The sequence below is a fragment of the Lissotriton helveticus genome, chromosome 3_2, assembly GCF_964261635.1.
Source record: "Lissotriton helveticus chromosome 3_2, aLisHel1.1, whole genome shotgun sequence".
Taxonomy (NCBI): domain Eukaryota; kingdom Metazoa; phylum Chordata; class Amphibia; order Caudata; family Salamandridae; genus Lissotriton; species Lissotriton helveticus.
The window spans coordinates 193,355,803-193,377,099 of NC_136062.1; the positions used below are offsets into that span (position 1 = coordinate 193,355,803).

The 21,297-nt window shown below is 46.9% G+C and overlaps 1 long non-coding RNA gene across 1 annotated transcript in view; it reads right to left on the bottom strand.

The window, feature by feature from the left end:
• The window catches only part of LOC144826262 (uncharacterized), a 224,499-nt gene that overhangs the window by 5,607 nt on the left and 197,595 nt on the right, over window positions 1–21,297 (bottom strand). Inside the window, exon 2 of the long non-coding RNA XR_013609739.1 lies at window positions 1,769–1,935. This is a non-coding gene — a long non-coding RNA (uncharacterized LOC144826262). The remainder of the gene's footprint in view (window positions 1–1,768; window positions 1,936–21,297) is intronic.

The window sequence follows — 21,297 nt, forward strand, 5'->3', positions numbered from 1 at the left end:
CACCATTTAGCACCACAGCCCAATTAGCCGCATCCCCCACCAGATATGAAATGGCAAATGCTACTCTAGAGTGATTGTTAGGAAAAGAGGCAGGTTTACAAGAAAAATTTAACATTATTTGGGTAGGGAAGATTTGAGTCTTTAAAGGATCCCCTGAATATCTTTCGGGACTAGCCAAGGGAATGGGAGGCGGCACGGTAACCTGTATCTGTGGATTTGGTGCAGTAGCATCAAAAGGATTGCGAGATCACTTCTCGACTTTTTCCCTTAAAGCTGCAGTCTCTGTTTTGGAAGAGGCTAACTCTTGTTGTACCAACATCAAAGCTTGAAGAACATCATCCATGGTAGCCATTACTAGGATCAACCAAATTGGGCGGAGCAATATTTCTTGGGCGCGTAATTCTGTCAGGATGTGCTCCGCTGGATTCGTTTGATGCCAATAAGGGTCCACCTCCAGACGTTACCAACACCCAGAGTGTATATATATACAGGGTGTTCGAACCATCAGGTGAGGGAAAAAAGGAAGGAAAGGGAGGGAACAGCTGGGAAGGAGACCTGAAAAGACAAAAGACAAGTATAAGACAAAAGCAGATAATAAATGACTACTCTCGTCAGATCTCACTAAACACGGCAGTACCTGGCATATATATGATTCATATCCGAAGATACAGATAATGTTTAGGGACCCTCTTCTGGTTCTATGCCACTCTGGAAAACAACAGCATGTTATGAGAAATACAGTCAATGTTTCTGCTATACTCAATCTCTGTACTCTCTTTATATGTTTGTGACCATGAGCATACCATAGATACCAACTGGCCACCGTGAAGGCTTCTATTCCCTTCCTCCCAAAGCAAAAGGCCAAAAAGAAATAATAACAAGATGAATGTCTCTGTTCTCTATTAATATCTCCAGTAAGGGTATTTGCCAGGATTCTGGAGACCAATCTCTAAATGTCACAAATGGTACCAAGTCTAAAGCACCATGATAGTGCGTGTTATGACCGGACAATGCGTGACTGAGACCTTCACCACACTCCAGTACTCCTCGTTAAAGTAGTCAAAGTAAAGAAACTGGAAGCGTGTAGTTGCGACCGCTACTACGCTCCAGTGAATAAATGAAACAGAATATGGTTACCAACCGGCAGCATGTGAATGCGACCACCACTGTGCTCCAGTCACCATAACACGGAAAAAACATACACCAGCTGGTAGCGCGTGGTTGCGACCGCCACCGCGCTCCAGTTCATGGAAGAACCTCCGAAACTTCTCTGATCGGTAACGCGAGGTTAACCGCCACCTCTGCGCTCCGATTCTAAAGGCAAAGTCCAAATGGAAACAGCAGCGCGTAGAAGCCAACTACAGCGCTCTGCTCTGAAATCCCTCCAAACACCAAAGACACTAAAAGACGCGACCAAAGCAAGACACGGTAGCCCGTAGCAGGGAAACCACGGCGCTCCGCTCAGAAACAGGGAAAGTACTCACGGAGGCCGTCCGGAAAGAACAGCTGAAGACAAACTCCCTCCGTGCTCCGGGAACCTCCACTCCTCCCTTGATCGAAGCAGAATCAAACAGAATTACGCGCATCAGCCGAAGCGCAAGTCCCGCCTAAGTACATCCTGCCCCATTGCCTCCTGGGTAATGTAGTTTTCTACACACAAGGCAGGCGCGGCAGGGTCCGACCTCACAACAAAAATGCTTTATGCACAAGTTACTACTTGTGTAACAATATATCTGTAAGAGACATTAGTTAGTGATAGATTCCTTACCTTAGAATATCCCCAGGCGTCAGACTGGATCTGGACATTTCTGCGTAGCAGTACCCTTGCGCGTCGGTAGGCGTCGTCTGCGGCTACGCATCCGTCGTGGGCGTCGTGGGCGCCGTGATGACATCGTCGGAGTACTTAGACGCCGCCTCCGCGTGCTGACGTCAGTTCTTACAAAAAAACAGAACAATCGCCAATACTGGACGTGATTTAATGTATTCAAACCTTGACCTTTATGAATGAAACATACCGGTCCGTTATTGATTTACGTCAAAAATTGAATATTTATTTTTTGAACTCATGAAACATATTTAATTTTCGATCATATCATCATATATTTTTATGCATGTACTAACATTTATAAAACTGTACAAAAACAAACAGATTTACATATATTTACATCAACTTCTGCACATCCTACCAACAGCATTCGTACATCACTCACACAACTATACACAAAAAACAATGTAATATGTCCCTTTGTCAAAAGTCAAAACATATATCCATAGAAATGATATTATCTCAATAAATTGGCAGTTTTACTTTCCAAAAATGTACTTAGGAGGTAAATCCTTGTATTAAACCTAACCCAAATCCATTGCTATTTAAAATCGACAAAGGGTCCAAACAGGTCGACGCGTTTCAAACCCCTAATTGTGGGGTTCTCATCAGGACCAACACTTTCTAAAACAAAAACAAGAACAAGAAGACAAAAACATTAAAAAAAAGTCTGCTAACACCAAATCAAATTTACAGTGAACATACCACCAGTCGGCAACACCGCCATACCTTATAACTGTGGTCTGAAACCACTAGCCAACACAGTAGTTGTAGGGAATCACCAATTTCCGGTGTCAAACTGGACAAAAAGACATAACATAAAGACTGTGTCACACAAACATCGTTTAGGGGATCTAATTGCTTTCGCCGAGAAATTGTCATGTAACTGGCCTGATTTATTGTTGTGCAGGGAAAAGACCTATTAAATACGAAAAGCAATGTTTTAGTCCCTTCAAACTACCGGTATTGAAAAAAGTGAAAAAATGGGGGGAGGGGGAAGGTTCCACTCACCGAGTTCTATAGAAGTCTTGTTTTATTTTATGCCCGTTTAGTTTTTAGAATGACATTGAAGTCAGCATCTCTCTGAAACGACAAGACGAAAACGAAGTCTCAGTAATAGTAAACGCTTACTGGCTACGGCCGGTAGAATAATAACAAATTTTGTTTGCCTTTACCTTCATGCAGAGCGCCGGTCGCGTCTCACAATGTAGTACAGGTACGCGGTGCAAACGTGGTCCTTCTTCAATATCTACCCGGAATCCGCTTCCGATCACGTGGTCCACGTGTGACGCAGAGTTTCTTTTTTTCGGAAAAACGCTTGTGTTTATTGATGTGACCCCCGAGTAAATTAAATGGCAATAAAGCCATACGCACAAGTGCAATTTAATAAAAAACAGCGCTTGAAAATAAATTGAAAAACGAATCAAAATTGAAAAAGATACTGAGTCCAGTAAGCACATTTTGGGAAACTGAAGTATACTGATGAAATAGGACACGGAAATTAACCAAACAACTAGTGAGGGTTTATTCTGAAAATCTCAGAAATCTCATTAAGGCCATTTACTGCGGTATTATATTTCATTATGAGTAATGCCTCACGTTGGCTCTATCTCCCTTCAATATCTCCGCCTCGTGGAGATATTGATATTTGTTATATTTGGCTTAGCCTTACTGGGTTCAAAGCCAGAACCCTGTGTTGTTTTTGCCAGATGTCAGTTCTTAGACACAGCTTTTACGCGCCAGAAACGCAGAGCCATGTTAAAAACCAACACTGGTGCCATTGAAACTAGGGCCCTAAAGGGGATGACCTTAACCCTAGATATCGGTTCGCAGAACGGGGAGGATGGGTGTGTCGGTAAGGAATCTATCACTAACTAATGTCTCTTACAGATATATCGTTACACAAGTAGTAACTTGTGCATCTGAAAGAGACACGTTAGTGAAAGATTTCTTACCTTAGAATAGATACCCCAACAATACCAACCCCGGTGGTGGGTCTGCGAACCAATAATCACACTAGAAAGTCCTGGAGGACGGTACGGCCAAATAAGCCATCCCTCCTGACTTGACTGTCCAGGCAATAGTGTCTTGCAAACGTGTGCAGCGAGGCCCACGTAGCTGCCTGGCAAATGTCCTGCAAGGCCACTCCCCGGCCCAGGGCAGTTGTAGTCGCCGTGGCCCGAGTGGAATGAGCCCGCAACCCAACAGGGGGCTCCTTTTTAGCCAAGGAGTAACATGCCTGGATACACAAGATGATCCACCGAGAGATGGTCCGCTTGTGCACCGCCTTTCCCTTCTTAGCGCCCACGTAACCAACAAAGAGTTGGTCATCCACCCGGAACTGGTGTGTGCGATCCAGATAGTAAGAGAGCGCACGTTTTGGGTCCAGACGGTGGAGCCGCTCTTCCTCTTTAGAGGGATGCGGTGGCGGAAAGAAGGTGGGCAAGGTGATAGACTGCCCGATGTGGAAGGCCGTGACAACCTTGGGCAGGAAAGATGGCCTAGTCCGCAACACAACCTTGTCCGGATGGACAGAAAGGAAAGGGGGTTTAGAGGAAAGAGCCTGGAGCTCACTCACTCTCGTGGCAGAGGTGATGGCAACCAGGAAAGCAGTTTTCAGAGTAAGAAGACGGAGAGGGCAGTTGTGAAGTGGCTCAAAGGGAGCGCACATCAGAAATGTAAGAACAAGGTTCAAGTCCCACTGAGGCATCACAAACGGAACAGGAGGGAACATGTGTGTGATGCCCTTCAGAAAACGAGTTACAATAGGGGACTTGAACAAAGAAGGTTGATCAGGCAGCCTTAGAAAGGCTGAAAGGGCAGAAAGGTAGCCCTTGATAGTGCCCAGAGCAGAGCCCTGCTGGGCAAGAGAAAGAAGGAAGAGAAGAACCTCAGAAAGAGGGGCAGAAAGTGGATCCACAGCTTTTGCTGTGCACCATGCCACAAATGTATTCCACCTGCAGGCGTATACTGATTTTGTGGAGGGACGCCTGGCTCCCAGAATGACATTACAGACTTCAGGAGGCAAGTCAAATGGCCTCAACTGTTGCAGCTCAATCTCCAAGCATGGAGGTAGAGACTGGACAGGTTCGGGTGGAGGACCGTCCCCTGCTGCTGCGACAGAAGGTCCTCCTGAAGAGGCAGACGAACCGGGGGATAGACTGACATACTGAGTAGCTCTGGATACCAGTACCTTCGTGCCCAGTCCGGAGCCACAAGGATGACTTGGGCCCGGTCACGCTTGATCTTCTTCAGCACTCTAGGCAGAAGTGGTATAGGCGGAAAGGCGTACAACAGACCGCAACTCCACTCGTGACGAAAAGCGTCTCCGAGCGAGTGCCCCCTTGGAAATTCCAACGCGCAGAACTGATGACATTGCGCGTTCTCTTCTGTGGCGAATAGATCTAACCAAGGCTCACCCCACTGCTGAAAGAGGCCTTGCGCCACGTCTGAGTTCAGACGCCATTCGTGATCCATCATGCACCGACGGCTGTGCTCGTCCACCCTGGCGTTCAGAGAACCTGCCAGGTGTTGAACCACCAGGGTCACGCCCTGATGGTCCAGCCACTGCCAGAGGCGCAGAGCCTCCTGGCAAAGGGTCCACGACCCCACCCCGCCCTGTTTGTTGCAGTACCACATGGCGGTGGTGTTGCCCGTGAACACCTGCACTACACTCCCCCTGACAGAGGGGAGGAATGCCTTCAGTGCTAGACGAATCGCCCGCAGCTCCAAAAGGTTGATATGGAGCTGGGACTCCGCCGGAGACCAGAGGCCTCTGATCTCCGCCTCTCCCATGTGGCCTCCCCATACGTGCTCCGGTTGGGGAAGGGAGAGGGATCTGCCGCTGACCAAATCGCGGTCCGTGAGCCACCACTGCAGCTGTCTCGCAGTGCCCTCCGAGATCAGGACATGGTCGGATAGGTTGCCCTGATGCTGGGCCCACTGAAACTTCAGGTCCCACTGCAGAGCCCGCATCCGCCACCGGGCGTGATGCACCAGAATGATGCAGGAGGCCATCAGCCCCAGAAGCCGCAGCGTCAACCTGACCGAGACCCGGGATAAAGGCTGAAAGAGAGGAATCAGAGCCTGAATATCCCGGACCTGCTGTTCGGGTGGATAAACCCGAAACTGCACCGAGTCGAGAACCGCTCCGATGAAGAGGAGCTTTTGAGAGGGGCACAGGTGTGACTTCGGCACATTGATGGAGAACCCCAGCTGGTGCAGGAAATCTGCTGTAGTCTGGAGGTGGCTGACGACTGTTTGGGGCGAGCCCGCTTTCAACAACCAGTCGTCGAGGTAGGGGAAGACTGAAACCCCTAACCTGCGCAGATGAGCCGCGAGGAGGTTAGTCCTCACGGCTGCGACGGGGAGCTCAAGGCCCAAGGCCTTGGCTGCCCGCATCAGCACCACACTGTAGGCTGCCCCCTCCTCCGTAGCCGCGGTAGGAGGTGAGACAAAACCAGTGTCCGGCGAGGTATCCAGACCACTGGCATCCCCGAGTCCACCTGTCCAGTCCTCCTGGGACTGACACTCCCGTATCAGAGGGTCCTCAGACCCCTCCCAATTCTCCTCATCACCCATCTCCTGATATTCAGGGGTGTCAAAGGATGGGGCCGGTTCATTGAAGTAAAAGTCTCCAAACGGCGTCGAAAGCAGCGCCGGAACCGGATCGAGGGAGGCATCGGGGACGGCGCCGCCCAAAGACGGCACCGGGGGTGACACCTAAGGGCCCGGCGCCGGGGAGGTCGTCAGGTCAACCGGCAACGACCTGGATCCGGAACCGGATCCAGTGGGGGCCTGCGGCGCCGGGCCCGAAGTACCCAACAGCGTCGGGGCCGAAGCCCCCGACCCGCTAGGGCCCCCAGACGGGTCCGCTGGGCACCCGGCGCCGCGGAGCCCGCCGGGGGAGTGAAAGACCTCATGGCCATGAGGAACCGCTCGATCTCCTCCGGCGTCGCGCGCGGCCCAGGGACCGGAGGGTATGGTATCTAGCGGCGCGGGGCCGACTGCTGGAGTTCGAGTCGCTTGCGGGACCGCTCCCGCCTAGCTTTCGAAGTCAGGGCCCTGCAGTCGGAACAGGTCTTGTCGTCGTGGTCGACGCCGAGACAGTGGAGACACCGACGGTGAGGGTCGGTGACCGACATCAGTCGGTCGCAGTCCTCACAGGGTTTAAAACCTGGCATCCCTATCGGCACCGTTCGGAGTCGAAGACTCGAAAAATGATCAAAAGGGATCAAAAAAGTTTAGTCAAAAATGACTAAGGTACCACTTTTTCTGGATCTGCGCTGCTGGCGCGGAAAAAAGAACTGACGTCAGCACGCGGAGGCGGCGTCTAAGTACTCCGACGACATCATCACGGCGCCCACGACGGACGCGGAGCCGCAGACGAAGCCTACCGACGCGCAAGGGTACTGCTACGCCAAAATTTCCGGATCCAGTCTGACGCCTGGGGATATTCTAAGGTAAGGAATCTATCACTAACCTGTCTCTTTCAGATTGTCAAAGCACTGTAACAGTTCTGTTACCCGGGCAGAGAACAAGCCTGGGCTGTTCTTATACACTAGTGACAATCAACACAATTGTTTTTGTGACCCGAGGGTGGTAAGTGCAGTCAAATACCGACTTTCAGGCGCTGTTTTGGCAGAAAAAGCCATTTGAAACATCAAATGTTGTTTTATGTTGTTTGTGCACTATATTGTTCATTAATACCATGCTGTGTGCATTCTGTACAGCAAATTTGAGTGTATGATGGTTTAATTGTATATAGTCTAAGACGAGGCGATATGAATGATCTGGTTTTACTACTGGAAACAAAGGATTAGTGCATTAGTGAGATGCAAGTCTCAAATACACATTGATACTCCAGTTGTATTACATATTACATCTCCCTAACCTATTGTTTAACCTCATGTTTATTGGGATATTGTAGTTGTTCTTGTGGACTTGACCATATGGGTATAATATGGTAAGGGGGGGATTCTCCATCCCAGACTGTGTGATTGTGTTATAATGCTGAGCCTCATGCAAGGGCCCATTCCTTGACATGTGTGTGTTTCATAGATTCTGAAACAGGTTCTGAGAAAGATGATAATATCACTTTTACCACTCTTGAGACTTGTCGAACAAACATAGGAGGCCAATCTCTATCAGCCGAGAGAATGTCATAACCAAATGTTTAAATTTTCCCAGAATAGAACATTAAAGCATTAGGTATATCACCCTCCATTTGGAGTTATAATTCATCAAATTTACTTGGAACACTTGGGGGCCCATTAGGATGGCGGGCGGACGGAACCCTGGCGGTGGTGGGACCGACCGCCAGTGGGAGCGGCGGTCCTGCCCCGGAAATTAGGATGCCACCGCCACCATGGCGGTGGCATCCTACATTCCCAGCATTGTGGCGGGCGGTGCTCACAGTGTCTGGATGGCGGTGTCTAGCAGACACTGCCACCATATTAAACCCTTTTCCGCCCGGTTGACTTGTCGACTGGGCGGAAAAGCAGCGGACGGTCTTCCCGTCTGCCGTGGTACCCCCCCGCCATACTAATATGGTGGGGGGTAAATGGGTGGCGGGCGGGGAAGGATGTAGGGCGGATCTACCTCTTGGTTTAGTCTTTTCTTTATTTTTCTTATTATCCTAGGCTTTTTTAGAAGACTCTGGTGCCTTTTGTGAGTTATCCTTCTCAGATTACTCTTTAGTGATGGGTAATTAGGCCTGTATCCCAAATTATCTCGACCTATGGAGATATAGGTTTCAGCAATAATTTTCGGTAGTTCTTGCTCCTGAGCTGCTAGGGGTATTTGAGCGAGGCGGTGGCTTACTGCCAGAGCTACTGCTTTCCCTTTAATATTACTTAAACAATTGAGGAGATTGTGGAATAATTGCCAATGAGTTTCATCCTCAAGGTCATGGAAGGGACTACACCTATTCTTTTTGGATCTGTTTTAGCACTTCTGGTAAAATGGCAATGGATGGTGTACCATGTGTTATGGTATAGACCACAGCAAATACTGTGCCCCAAGTGGTGCAGTCCTTTACTGGAGGAACCATCCCTAAAGTTAGACACGTTGTGAGAATTCTATGTTTATCTTTGGGTCCCAAATGGGGAAATACTTCTTCAAGACGATTTGGTTTTTGTGCAATCCAGAACTGAATTTCCTCCCGTTTGGTGGGAAATTCTCCCATTAATGAATTAATATTTACTGGACTTATTGCTAGCATTGCTAAGTACGGTTGTGCAACTTGAGCCTCCCTCGCTGGGTTTATTGTCATTGTTTGCATATTGTATTGTGTAATACTCCTGTATTTTATTTTTTTGGTGACCGGCTTTAACCCGACAGGAGCCCCGCCCCGCCTCTCTCCCCACACTGCCCTGAATCCCTCCCATCCCCTCTCACTGTCCAGGTGCCCTGTATAACCTGTGTATAGTGTACGTAGCTCTGGTGCTGTAAGGTTTGCTATGTCCGGGTAAGGTGTCTAACTGGCTAAGACTATCCATATTACCCCCTCATTGCTGAAGGGACCAAGTTTAAAGTCATCTCTTGCATGTGGTATGCGTGTTCCTGGAATGTTAATGCTATGTTAGATCTTCATGAGCTGTGTAGTTGTTGGGAACTACTGCTATGGTATAATTGTGAAAAAGTCTTGAAAAATCTTTATTCATCTACATAAGCAAGCATAAAATGACATGCTACCCATGAAAAGAATACCTCTGATCTGTATGCTCCGTGTGCCTCTACCACAAGGGTAACAGCCCCACCCGGAAGAGCGAGCCCATGTTGTTGAAACATTTGTGTAACAGCATGTCTGCAGTTTAGTGGTATGTTCAAAGGTGCTGCGTTACTCATTTTAAATTATGGAATTCAGGGAAGGTAACTATAGTGGGGAATCCTTTGAAAGGTTCAAGCTTGAACAAACCTACAGACAAAAATAGGGGTTCCCTATTTATCTGAGGAGGATTTATCCTTAACACCACAGAAGTCTCTCTGTTTAATTGGAGAGTAGGTCCTTTAGGCACACTTAAGAAAATTACTCGGAAGACCATTAAATAGGTACTGAAGTATGATGTTGGTGGTGCCATGTCGAATGGTTCCTACTATTTCAGTATGACTGTGTGTTTGGGAAAAATAAGCATCAAAACTATGTGGAACTCAGTCAATGCATACCATTAGAATATGTTGACCTAATTCCTTGCTAGCTCACAGTGTGCCATCTGGACCTCTAAACCTTACGAGGTACTGTAATGGTGTCACCCTGATTCCTCAAGGAAATCGTTGAAAAAGTTCTTACTCTTTCGTTAGTGATTCTGCCATGTCCAAAGGCAGGCACAAGAAGTACACAAATTGGAATTTCACAAATTTATTGAAGCAATTGTTCTCTTGTGTAAAATATGTGCACTGCAATGATTATTAGAATGGAGCAAACATTTTTTACTAGCATTTCAAGAATGGTGAATAGGATGAATAATTTATCCAGTGTGCGTCCTTCTCAGAATGGTAACAGGATTCCGCTGCGCTACAATTCCGGCATACAGCGACCTCAATAACCTATCGAAATGCTCCTCTGCCTAAACAAAGGCTTGGTCCAGTATATGTAATGAACCGGACCTATTTGTTTTGCCGAATAAACAACAAACGACAACATTTTGTGGAGTGTACCTCATCCTTTTTCAAGATTTTCAAGGCTTAATAATGTGCCTATGAAGAAGTGTAAGCAAAACCCTTTTCTGATTTTCTCAGAACGTTATCCCATATAGGCGTGCAAGCAAATGTGTGTTAAAAGTCATCATTTAAAAGGGGCAAACTTTAAATGTGAGAATGTCAAATGGGGGTGTTTGTGTCCGGGGCCTATGTAACCTCACAACAGGGGCCCCGGAGTGGATTGTTCTCATGATTTCTGCAGTGTCTTCTGGGGTAAGGAGTTTCCAGTTTGTAATCTGGTGGTCCAACGTGGCGGTGGTGGGCAGCTAGTTGATGAGTTCATATGTCTTGCGTAGGTTGTCAAAGCTGCTATATTGCTTTATTGCTAGTTGATGAGGATTTTGCTATGGAAGAAATTGGAGAGGTTGTCACAGAGGTTTTGCCACGGGGTGATGGAGTTGTTGATGGCTGTGGAAAGTGAATTCCTCTACATTGTTAAAGAGCTCTGTAGTTGTTGAAGCTGTTTTCCAGTCTGAGAGCTAGGGCTGTTTTTCTTGCCTTGTTGAGCTGGGAGTGGTATTTCCTGAGCGCAGATTTGTAAGTGTTTCTTGCTGTGATTTCCCCACTGGGTCTCCATTTTTTCTCCAACTGTTTGCAGAGTTATTTAGAGTTTCTAGGTCTTTGGTTTACCAGCTGACTCGTGTATTGGTTCTTGAGTGTCTGTTGTTCTTCAGGGGGGCTATGGTGCCTGCGCTGGTAGTGATCCAGTTGTTGAAGGCTTTGATGTTGGCATGCAAGTAGCTAATTAGGTTTTGTTGATGGGCAGTGAGTGTGTTGGTCCAGTTTGTGGCCTTTATCTTTTTCCAGCAGCGTCGGAGGTTGTAGGTAGTCTTGGCAGGGGAGGTTGGTGTTCATCGATGAAGAAGTGGACGATGGAGTGGTCTGTCCAGGTGAGCCGAGTGAACTGACCTCGTTGCTGGCTGTATAGATGGGTTCGAGGGTGTGTCTTGCGTTGTATGTGGGGCCCTGGATGTTCTGGATGAATACAAAGATCTCGAGGCTGTTGAGTAGGGCCTTGGAGTTGGGATCCTTTCGGTCTTCAAGATGGAAGTTGAGGTTGCCGAGAAAGAAAAATGTGTTTGAGGTGATGGCGATGGAGGCGATGACGTCTGTGAGAGATAGCTGAAGGTGGGCTATGGCCTGGGTGGTCAGTAAGCTCGGGTGCCCTTGATGAAGCTGTTCTTGCCAGTCTGAAGTCGGAAGTGCATGTTTTCCATGAAGGTTGTATCCTTGTCAGTGGAGGTGGTGCAGGTAATGGAGTCCTTGAGTATGATGGCGAGTTCTCCTCCTGGTTTGTTCGATCTATCATGGAGGGAGATCTTGTAACCCGGTGGAATGACTGGTAATGGTGGGTACCGATGTAGGGTTTTGGTGGGCACCGATGAAGGGTTTAGGTAGGTCTCTGTCAGAAAGAAGATGTCCGGGGAGTGCGTCTCAATGCTGTCTCAGATCTCAGTGGCTTGTTTGCTGAGAGATCTGGTGTTGAGGAGCATGCATGCCAGATGGGTTGAGGTGTGTGTGGCACATCGTGAGTGTGTGTTAGTGAAGGTGAAATGGCAGTGAGTGCATAAAAAAGTCCTACCGAGGAGCGAGGTGAGGCTTGGAAGCAGCTGATGTGAGGGCATACAGTGTTGAGTGCATGTAGGCGGGAGACTGTTTAGCGGCATAGTTCAGTCAGTCCAGGGTCCATGGTGCTGGTGCTGGTGCTGGTGCTGGCGCGGTCCAGAAGTAAACGGGTGACATACTGCTAGGAATAGTGCTTTGCTCTCTTATTAGCAGGGTGACTGTATTTTAGAAGAAGTTGGCTGTGGTCCTTGCAAAGAAATATTTCGTCTTGCAACTGTGCTTTCCAGCATGCATATTTCTTTGCTGATTGTTGAGTTCTTGGGAGTACCGGGGCAGATGGCTTGGATTATTTTGCTGTACATGGGGCATACAGGCTTGCAATGTGCTGGAGAGGTCTGCTACATGCTGCGAGCAGTGAATCTGCTTCATAAAATGATGTGCTTTGAAGGGTGAGAAGAGTCTGCTTGAGATGTTTTATAGAGACATTTTTAAAGAGTACAGGGAATGTGCGTGTTAGCCCTTGTAAATGGTGAACGATTTATAAGGGTTAGGGGCCGGTCTGACCATGCCAGCGAGAAGAAATAGAAGCAGATCTATCAGTCGTATAAGGACCATTTCTAGATAAATTAGAATGGTCCACACTGTGCAGTTGGTCTCTATTGTCTCAAATGTTCACATTGTCACTCCATTCTCATTTTTTTATGAGGTTTTTATCTCTCCGTACCTGAATCTTTGTGTACCCGAGATTTTATCCAAATCCCATTGTTTAGGTTGGTAAATGGAAACATTTCTAAAGAGTAATGCATCTTCCTCGTCGGTCTTTTCCTACTTGGTGATTAATGGAGGGCTGTTGTGCAGAGGAGCTGTGGGTTTCTTTTAGACTAACATCAGGCCAGATGTCGCCACATATACCCTGCTGGCAGTGTCATCTAAAGGATCTTTGGCTACCCGGGCAAGATATATTTTAGGGGCCCCTGCAGAACAACTTAGAATGTTATTACACATTTTCAGCTAACTCAATGCATAATGATGCTAAAGAATATTTAGTCACACACTTTCAGAAATGGGGGTCATACCAAAACAGCTGACATATAACTTGCTTGGGTCACAAAAATATTTTGAATGAGACTACAGAGTGAGAAAGAGAAAGAGGTGGATAAAGCACAGAGATGGAGAGTAGTTAAGACAAAAAAAATAGATAGGCCTCAGATAAAGAGAAAGAGAGTTCATGTTCGTTGGGGGCCCCTGGAAGGTGACGCGCTGGCCGATTGCCCGCTTTGCCCTTGCCTAAGAACGTCTCTGCCTGCTGCTCGCCTCTAAACTACAGCCTATGTAGCATAGCAATACAAACACCCTCACCAGTGTGCCAGCCATCTTTCACTTCTTCCTCCAAAGGAACAAACAAAGGTCATTCGTTTAGTGCATTGCAATAGATTATATTACACATAACTATAGTTAAAAATCCTTCAGTCTTACCAGCCCAGTTCCATAAACCTGTAGTTGTACTTTTTTTCTGTTCTAAATGTGTCACATCTTTATCTATTTTGTATTAATGGTTGCATTTTTCTAAAATAGCAAATAAATGTTTTCACGGACGTTATTTCAAGCAACCTTTTCAGTAAAAGCATACAGAATGCCAGGGTTCTTCCTTTCTGATATCTTTTTTGACAAATTAAAAGCCTTGTGCAGCTGCAGGAGAGAGGTCAGGCTGGCGGCTAGGTGCATCGGAGTGCTTTACAGAGAACATTTTTTATTGCAGTAGAAGCATCTTTGGATACTGTGTATATATGAAAGGAATGTAATTAAGAAAACATCCAGGCAGTTGTTTTACACATTACATAGATTTAAATGTACTGTTTAACACGCCATCCTGAAGCCCTCCCATGTGAAAGCTCTGGCATAGCAGGTAAATATTCAATTTAAGCGCTCATCATGACTTTATAATACACTTCTTGGCTAAGTAAGTAATTTTGTTGTGCTGAATACATTGCTCCGATGGGACATTCTATTGTCCGATTAAACACATTAAGCAGAACATATGACATGCAGTAAATATAGGTCAGACATGGATAGATTCAGTATTAACTGTAGCTCTCAGTAACACTTGCTAATAAGAAACAACACATGCAAACATCTAGCAGAACCTCTCTACTTCCAATTCTACCCATACATGCTATAAAGTCAGCTATCATGTGACCCCATGACCAATCTTTCATATTTATTGTTGACCTCTGGCTAAGCTCATTTACACCTAGGACTTCTGCTTCTATACATTGGAGGATGGGACCAAACTGCTCTTATGTGTACGTGGCGGGGAGTCACCACTGAAAGCCTTCTAAATCTATATAAGGAAGGTTTAGGACTGGATGGGAAGCCACTGCCCCACATTTAAGACAGTAAAAGCAGAGCTGTTGGTTGTGGAGGTACCTCACCTTCTGCTTTACTCTTCCTGGTCCACAGCAATGGGTGCCGGTGTCCCACCTTCTGCTTTACTCTTCCTGGTCCACAGCAATGGGTACCGGTATCCCACCTTCTGCTTTACACTTCCTGGTCCACAGCAGTGGGGGCCAGTATCCCACATTCTGCTTTATTCTTCCTTGTTCACAAATGAGTACTGGTATCCCACCTTCTGCTTTATTCTTTCTGGTCCACAGCAATGAGTACTGGTATCCCACCTTCTGCTTTACTCTTCCTGGTCCACAGCAATGAGTACCAGTATCCCACCTTCTACTCTTCTTGGTCCACAGCATTGAGTGCCGGTATCCCACCTTCTGCTTCACTCTTCCTGGTATCCCACCTTCTGCTTTACTCTTCCTGGCCCACAGCATTGAGTGCCGGTATCCCACATTCCGCTTTACTCTTCCAGGTCCACAGCAATGAGTACTGGTATCCCACCTTCTGCTTTACTCTTCCTGGTCCACAGCAATGAGTACTGGTATCCCACCTTCTGCTTTACTCTTCCGGGTCCACAGCAATGAGTACCAGTATCCCACCTTCTGCTTTACTCTTCCTGGCCCACAGCATTGAGTGTCGGTATCCCACATTCCGCTTTACTCTTCCTGGTCCACAGCATTGAGTGCCGATATCCCACCTTCTGCTTTATTTTTCCTGGTTCACAAATGAGTACTGGTGTCCCACCTTCTGCTTTACTCTTCCTGGTCCACAGGAATGAGTACCGGTATCCCACCTTCTGCTTTACTCTTCCTGGCCCACAGCATTGAGTGCCGGTATCCCACATTCAGCTTTACTCTTCCTGGCCCACAGCATTGAGTGCCGGTATCCCACCTTCTGCTTTACTCTTCCTGGTCCACAGCAATGAGTACCAGTATCCCACCTTCTGCTTTACTCTTCTTGGTCCACAGCATTGAGTGCCGGTATCCCACCTTCTGCTTCACTCTTCCTGGTATCCCACCTTCTGCTTCACTCTTCCTGGTCCACAGCTATGAGTACCGGTGTCCCACCTTCTGCTTTATTCATCCTGGTCCACAGCATTGACTGCCGGTATCCCACCTTCTGCTTTACTCTTCCTGGTCCACAGCATTGAGTGCTGGTATCCCACCTTCTGCTTTACTCTTCCTGGTCCACAGCATTGACTGCCGATATCCCACCTTCTGCTTTACTCTTCCTGGTCCACATCAATGAGTACTGGTATTCCACCTTCTGCTTTACTCTTCCTGGTCCACAGCAGTGGTTGCCCGTATCGGATGTACGATGTAACAACGCGTGTTATTACAACGCGTGCTGTTACATCGCAGTCATTACAACGACTGCATGTTACAACGCTATACCTTTACAACGCAAGTCTTTACAGCGGCTTGCGCTAGGTGGCGTGCTAACATTAAAAAAGTGTAATTTAATATTCCAACTCCAGTCCACTTATCAGTAGGGAAGGTATTGGGATAGTAAACTACACTATTTTTAATGTTAGCACGCCATCTAGCGCAAGTCGATGTAAAGACTTGCGTTGTAAAGGCATAGCGTTGTTACATGCGGTTGTTGTAACGACCGCGATGTAACAGCACTGCGGTGTACTGACCGCGTTGTAAAGGATGTTTCCCGTCGGTATCCCACCTTCTGCTTTACTCTTCCTGGTACACAGCAATGGGTGCCGGTGTCATACCTTCTGATTTACTCTACCTGGTCCACAGCAGTGGGTAACGGTATCCCACCTTCTGCTTTACTCTTCCTGGTCCACAGCAATGAGTACCGGTGGCCCACCTTCTGCTTTAGTCATCCTGGTCCACAGCATTGACTGCCGGTATCCCACCTTCTGCTTTATTCTTCCTAGTCAACAGCAATGAGTACCGGTATCCCACCTTCTGCTTTACTCTTCCTGGTCCACAGTATTGAGTGCCGGTATCCCACCTTCCGCTTTACTCTTTCTGGTCCACAGCATTGACTGTCGATATCCCACCTTCTGCTTTATTCTTCCTGGTCCACAGCAATGAGTACTGGTATCCCACCTTCTGCTTTACTCTTCCTGGTCCACAGCAATGGGTGCCAGTATCCCACCTTCTGCTTTACTCTTCCTGGGCCACAGCAATGGGTGCCAGTATTCCATCTTCTGCTTTACTCTTCCTGGTTAACAGCAATGAGTACCGGTATCTGACCTTCTGCTTTACTCTTCCTGGCCCACAGCATTGAGTGCTGGTATCCCACATTTTGCTATGCTCTTCCTGGTCCACAGCATTGAGTGCTGGTATCCCACCTTCTGCTTTACTCTTCCTGGTCCACAGCAATCGGTACTGGTATCCCAACTTCTGCTTTACTCTTCCTGGTCCACAGTAGTGGGGGCCGGTATCCCACCTTCTGCTTTACTCTTCCTGGTCCACAGCAGTGGGGGCCGGTATCCCACCTTCTGCTTTACTCTTCCTGGTCCACAGTAATGGGTGCCGGTGTCCTAACTTATGCTTTACTCTACCTGGTCCACAGAAGAGGGTACCGGCATCCCACCTGCTTTACTCTACCTGGTCCGAAGCAATGGGTGCCGTTGTCCCACCGTCCGCTTTACTCTCCCTGGTCCACAGCAGTGGGTGCCGGTGTCCTACCTTCTGCTTTATTCTTCCTGGACCACAGCAATGAGTAGTGGTATCCCACCTTCTGCTTTTCCCTTCCTGGACCACAGCAATGAGTACTGGTATCCCACTTTCTGCTTTACTCTTCCTGGTCCACAGCAAGGAGTACCGGTATCCCACCTTCTGCTTTACTCTTTCTGGCCCACAGCATTGAGTACCGCTATCCCACATTTTGCTTTACTCTTCCTGGTCCACAACACTGAGTGCCAGTATCCCACCTTCTGCTTTACTCTTCCTGGTCCACAGCATTGAGTGCCGGTATCCCACCTTCCGCTTTACTCTTTCTGGTCCACAGCATTGACTGCCGATATACCACCTTCTGCTTTATTCTTCCTGGTCCACAGCAATAAGTACCTGTCTTGTTCCCGTGAAGGTGGGCAGAACCCCTCAGCTTGGTTCCTCAGATCCCATTAATCGTCTCTTACACTCGCACCATCTATCCCACCTAGGTAAAATGATGCCATACCTCACGGATGGGGTGAATAGATGGTCGTTTCAGCTGTTATTGGTTCCCATATTGACTATGGCAACATAGGATTGCTCAAATTCCTGCTACAACATTTTCAGGTGATTGAAATCATGCTGCTAGTTTAATCACAGGTCCCTTCAGGACACTTTAAAACCTATCACTTTTCCTCTTCAGCATCTTGAGCTCAATGGACCACATGTAATGGCCTCTAGCGTCCACTACTGTCCTGTTGCGTCATTAAAACCTATCAGGTATATGGCCACCCTACAAAAAACAATTAACATAGCATACATGACATAACTTTCAGTAGTACACAACTGTCAAACCCTACTACTGTATACTTTAAAAACAGAACATCTCACTAACAAAAATGACAGGTATGCCAGACAACTATGTATCAGCCATCTCATAAAACTACCTCCACCTCTATGCCTTATACCTAGCAGAACACAGCAGACTGAACTCCAAGCGTCCACCCAACATAGCAGAGATACTGCAGATGGTTAGGTATAATGGTACCAAACTGCACTTGTAATCAGTAAAAGTCACCACCAAAGATCCGCCTGCTGGGGTATAGCCATGTTTTCTTACCTTCTAAATATCTAAAGAAGTTACAAAGCCATCCACCCTCAGATCTTGGACATTAAAATCATTCACCCACAGTCAATGAGTAAGACATGGCCACAAATACCTAGTAAAACATTCTCACGACATGAAACAGAATCCGGGCATGAGTCTTAAAAGCTATACTAGTGTCAGATTGTGTGCTATGCAAATGCCAAAACTTAACGAGTGAGGTGTGCATGTTGAGAACGGGGTTTGTGGTTTGTCCAGAAACATGCCATTTTGGGTCAAGTGTCAAAGCCAGGGTTAAAACCCAAATCTCAAGTTTACAAGGGCAGTCCTTTATATTCTCAGCCGCATTTTCTCCCTGTATGTTATGTTAAAATAGAAAATACCCCTTGGTGTTTTTATAAATTCATGACATTGTACAGTCTTTGTTTACATTCGTAATATGGTTTTTGACCTCAACTGACAAGGTTCTATTATGTACAGGTGTCTACTCTAAACTATTTCGCAGATTACATTCTATCATCATATATGACGATGTATGATTGGATCTGGTGGCTTAGTGGACTAATTCGTCCACTATAAGCGTCAGTGTTTGACCTCATGGTCACAGGTTCAAATCCCGACGGGTCCAATCACTTCCGTTTTTTTTAAATGAGTACCATTCGGTTGGGTAACAATAAGCAACTGTTCTTCAGCGCCAAGAGGCCTACGGGTGCATATGAGCTTTACAAATACACATGTTAAATGATATTATATTAAATAACAAATCACATTACAACGTATTGATTTTGGTTTACAAAGCCATAAATGCCTTGAGTCTTACCACCTCTCTTCAAAGGTGAACCAATATAGCCCAAGAAATAATCTATGCACAGTCATCCGAAGTCTCCGGGTCACAGCAAACCCTCAAGGCGCGGCATCCAGATTTCACTTCTGTTCATTCAGACACCTGCCCTGGCACAGTGTTCCAGCTTCTTACGTCCTTCGCGGAGCTCTTAATGAAAATCTCAAGAGTCATTTTACAAAAATATCGATAATCAAGCACACACTGATCCAGATCTATAACTATGGACTGGCTGTGTTTCATCTCTTTGTTGAACTCTCACATCCATTCTCCTGTGCCTGCTCGCCCTCACTGATACATGCTTAGCAAGCTCTCAATACTATTATGTAAGGCATATCTTTTTGTTCAGGAAGCTTTATTATTTTTTCATAATGAAAAGCCATACAGAAGAAATGAGAAGGGAGAAGAGAAAATAGAATACAACACCTGACAACTGCGTGATGTGTACATAAATGTGATACCTACAGACAGGGCTTTAAGTGGGGGGGTCTGTGGGGGGCTGAGCCCCCCCAGTTTTAGGTTTCGCCTGGCGTCCACTGCGCAGCAGTGTTCACGCAGGCGAAATCTTTTGTTTAGCAGTACGGGGCTTTGTCCCGTCTGTCTCTTCCATTGGCTAGCTCCTTAAATGGAGGCTAGCCATTGGAAGAGAGATCTGTCCGTTATTCTCCGAGCAGATTCGTGGGCGTTCCGGGGAATTTTTCTCATCCCGCCCCTTTTTGAACGTCATGCGGCGGTGGGCGGTTGTTTATTTATTTTTTCTTCAAAGAAGAAAGTCCAGGTGAGTGCTTTGTTTTTTTTTTCTTGCCTTCTGCCTTTTGATTGTGCCCGTTCCCGCCCCCTCCCGCTGTCAGTGTGCCCGTTCCCACCCCCCCTCCCGCTGTCCGTGTGCCCGTTCCTGCCCCCCCTCCCGCTGTCCGTGTCTCCGGCCCCACTTGTAAATGCTTGTCTTCAGTTGCGGGCTGCGCCACTGTACTTCTCTCTCCCGGCCGCAACCATTACAGCCTTTCTAGGAGTCTTTTATCAACAGACTGTTTTGCAGCCGTTCATTCAGGCTTCGTTTGTCACTGTCGCTTGGTGGAGTTCTTAATGAAGCCAGCATGAATTGAGAACAACTTGTGCACACATTTCACATTTTTGATTTATTCTAAACAGCCTGTACCACAACCACCAAATAAAAATTCTAGAAAGCGTTAAATAAATAAAAGTAATCTTCCGCTGGGGAAGGAAATTCCGTTTAACTCTAACGCGATGCCATTTTGGAATGGGATCGTCACTATTATTAGGCAACGAGTAGTCCCCCGTTTATGTCCAAAAGTCTGTTTCCTCTTAGGCTGCACTTAGACGTGGGCTAAGTTGAAGACGAACTTCGTGGCCGCCGGTTCTGGTCAGTATCTACACCCCCTACCCTAACCCGTGTGCCGGTCTCTGCCCCTGCCAACAACTTCATTGGTGCTCCGAATCCGCCGCATCCTTGGGGATCCTCCTCTCACCCTGGTATTTTTTTATTTAATGCGATTTTCTATAGCGCGAACTTTACCCGAAGGTGTCAGAGCGCTTTACGTAACATGATATAAGATATACATAAGATGGTATGAACCTGCGCAGACTCGACTTGTAGTGTCTGAGGCTTCCAGAGCGTGTCTGTTAAGCTGAGTGGACGCCATTTGTTTTTTTTTTAACACTGTGTGTTTGTCTGGTGAGCCAGTGAGACAAATGATTTACTGCAGTGCCAGCAGGTTGATTTAATGGTTGCAGATTGCTGTCTAGACTCATGGACGTCGTGTGCAGTGCGTGTATGTGAACGCGGCAGTTCACCAGCCAGGTAAGAATAACAATTGATAGCTGCCGGGCCAAGTGTAGGGAGCATATTGTCCCAGTACTATGAAAGTATGGGACTCTGTGCAGCGTGGCGCCATGCTGTTCAGGGGCCCGTCAATGCATTTAAATTAAATCATTTTTCACTGTTTGCCTCCTTCCCTGACACGCATCCGTGTATAACCCCTGCAATGGTTACTTTGGTTACAGGTTGAGAATTCTATACACACACAGGGGACCACGTGGCTGTAAGAAGTCGGCTTGGTTCCTTCCTGCTAACTTACTTGATCCTAAATGCCAGTAAGGTTGATGCCCATCCGCAACTTTGTTTGCACATGCCAGGCTTTGTATATATGTCATTTAAAAGGATGTATTGTTTATTTAGGCCACGGTTGTTCATTGTTATCCCGAGTCTTTAATGTTATGTGGA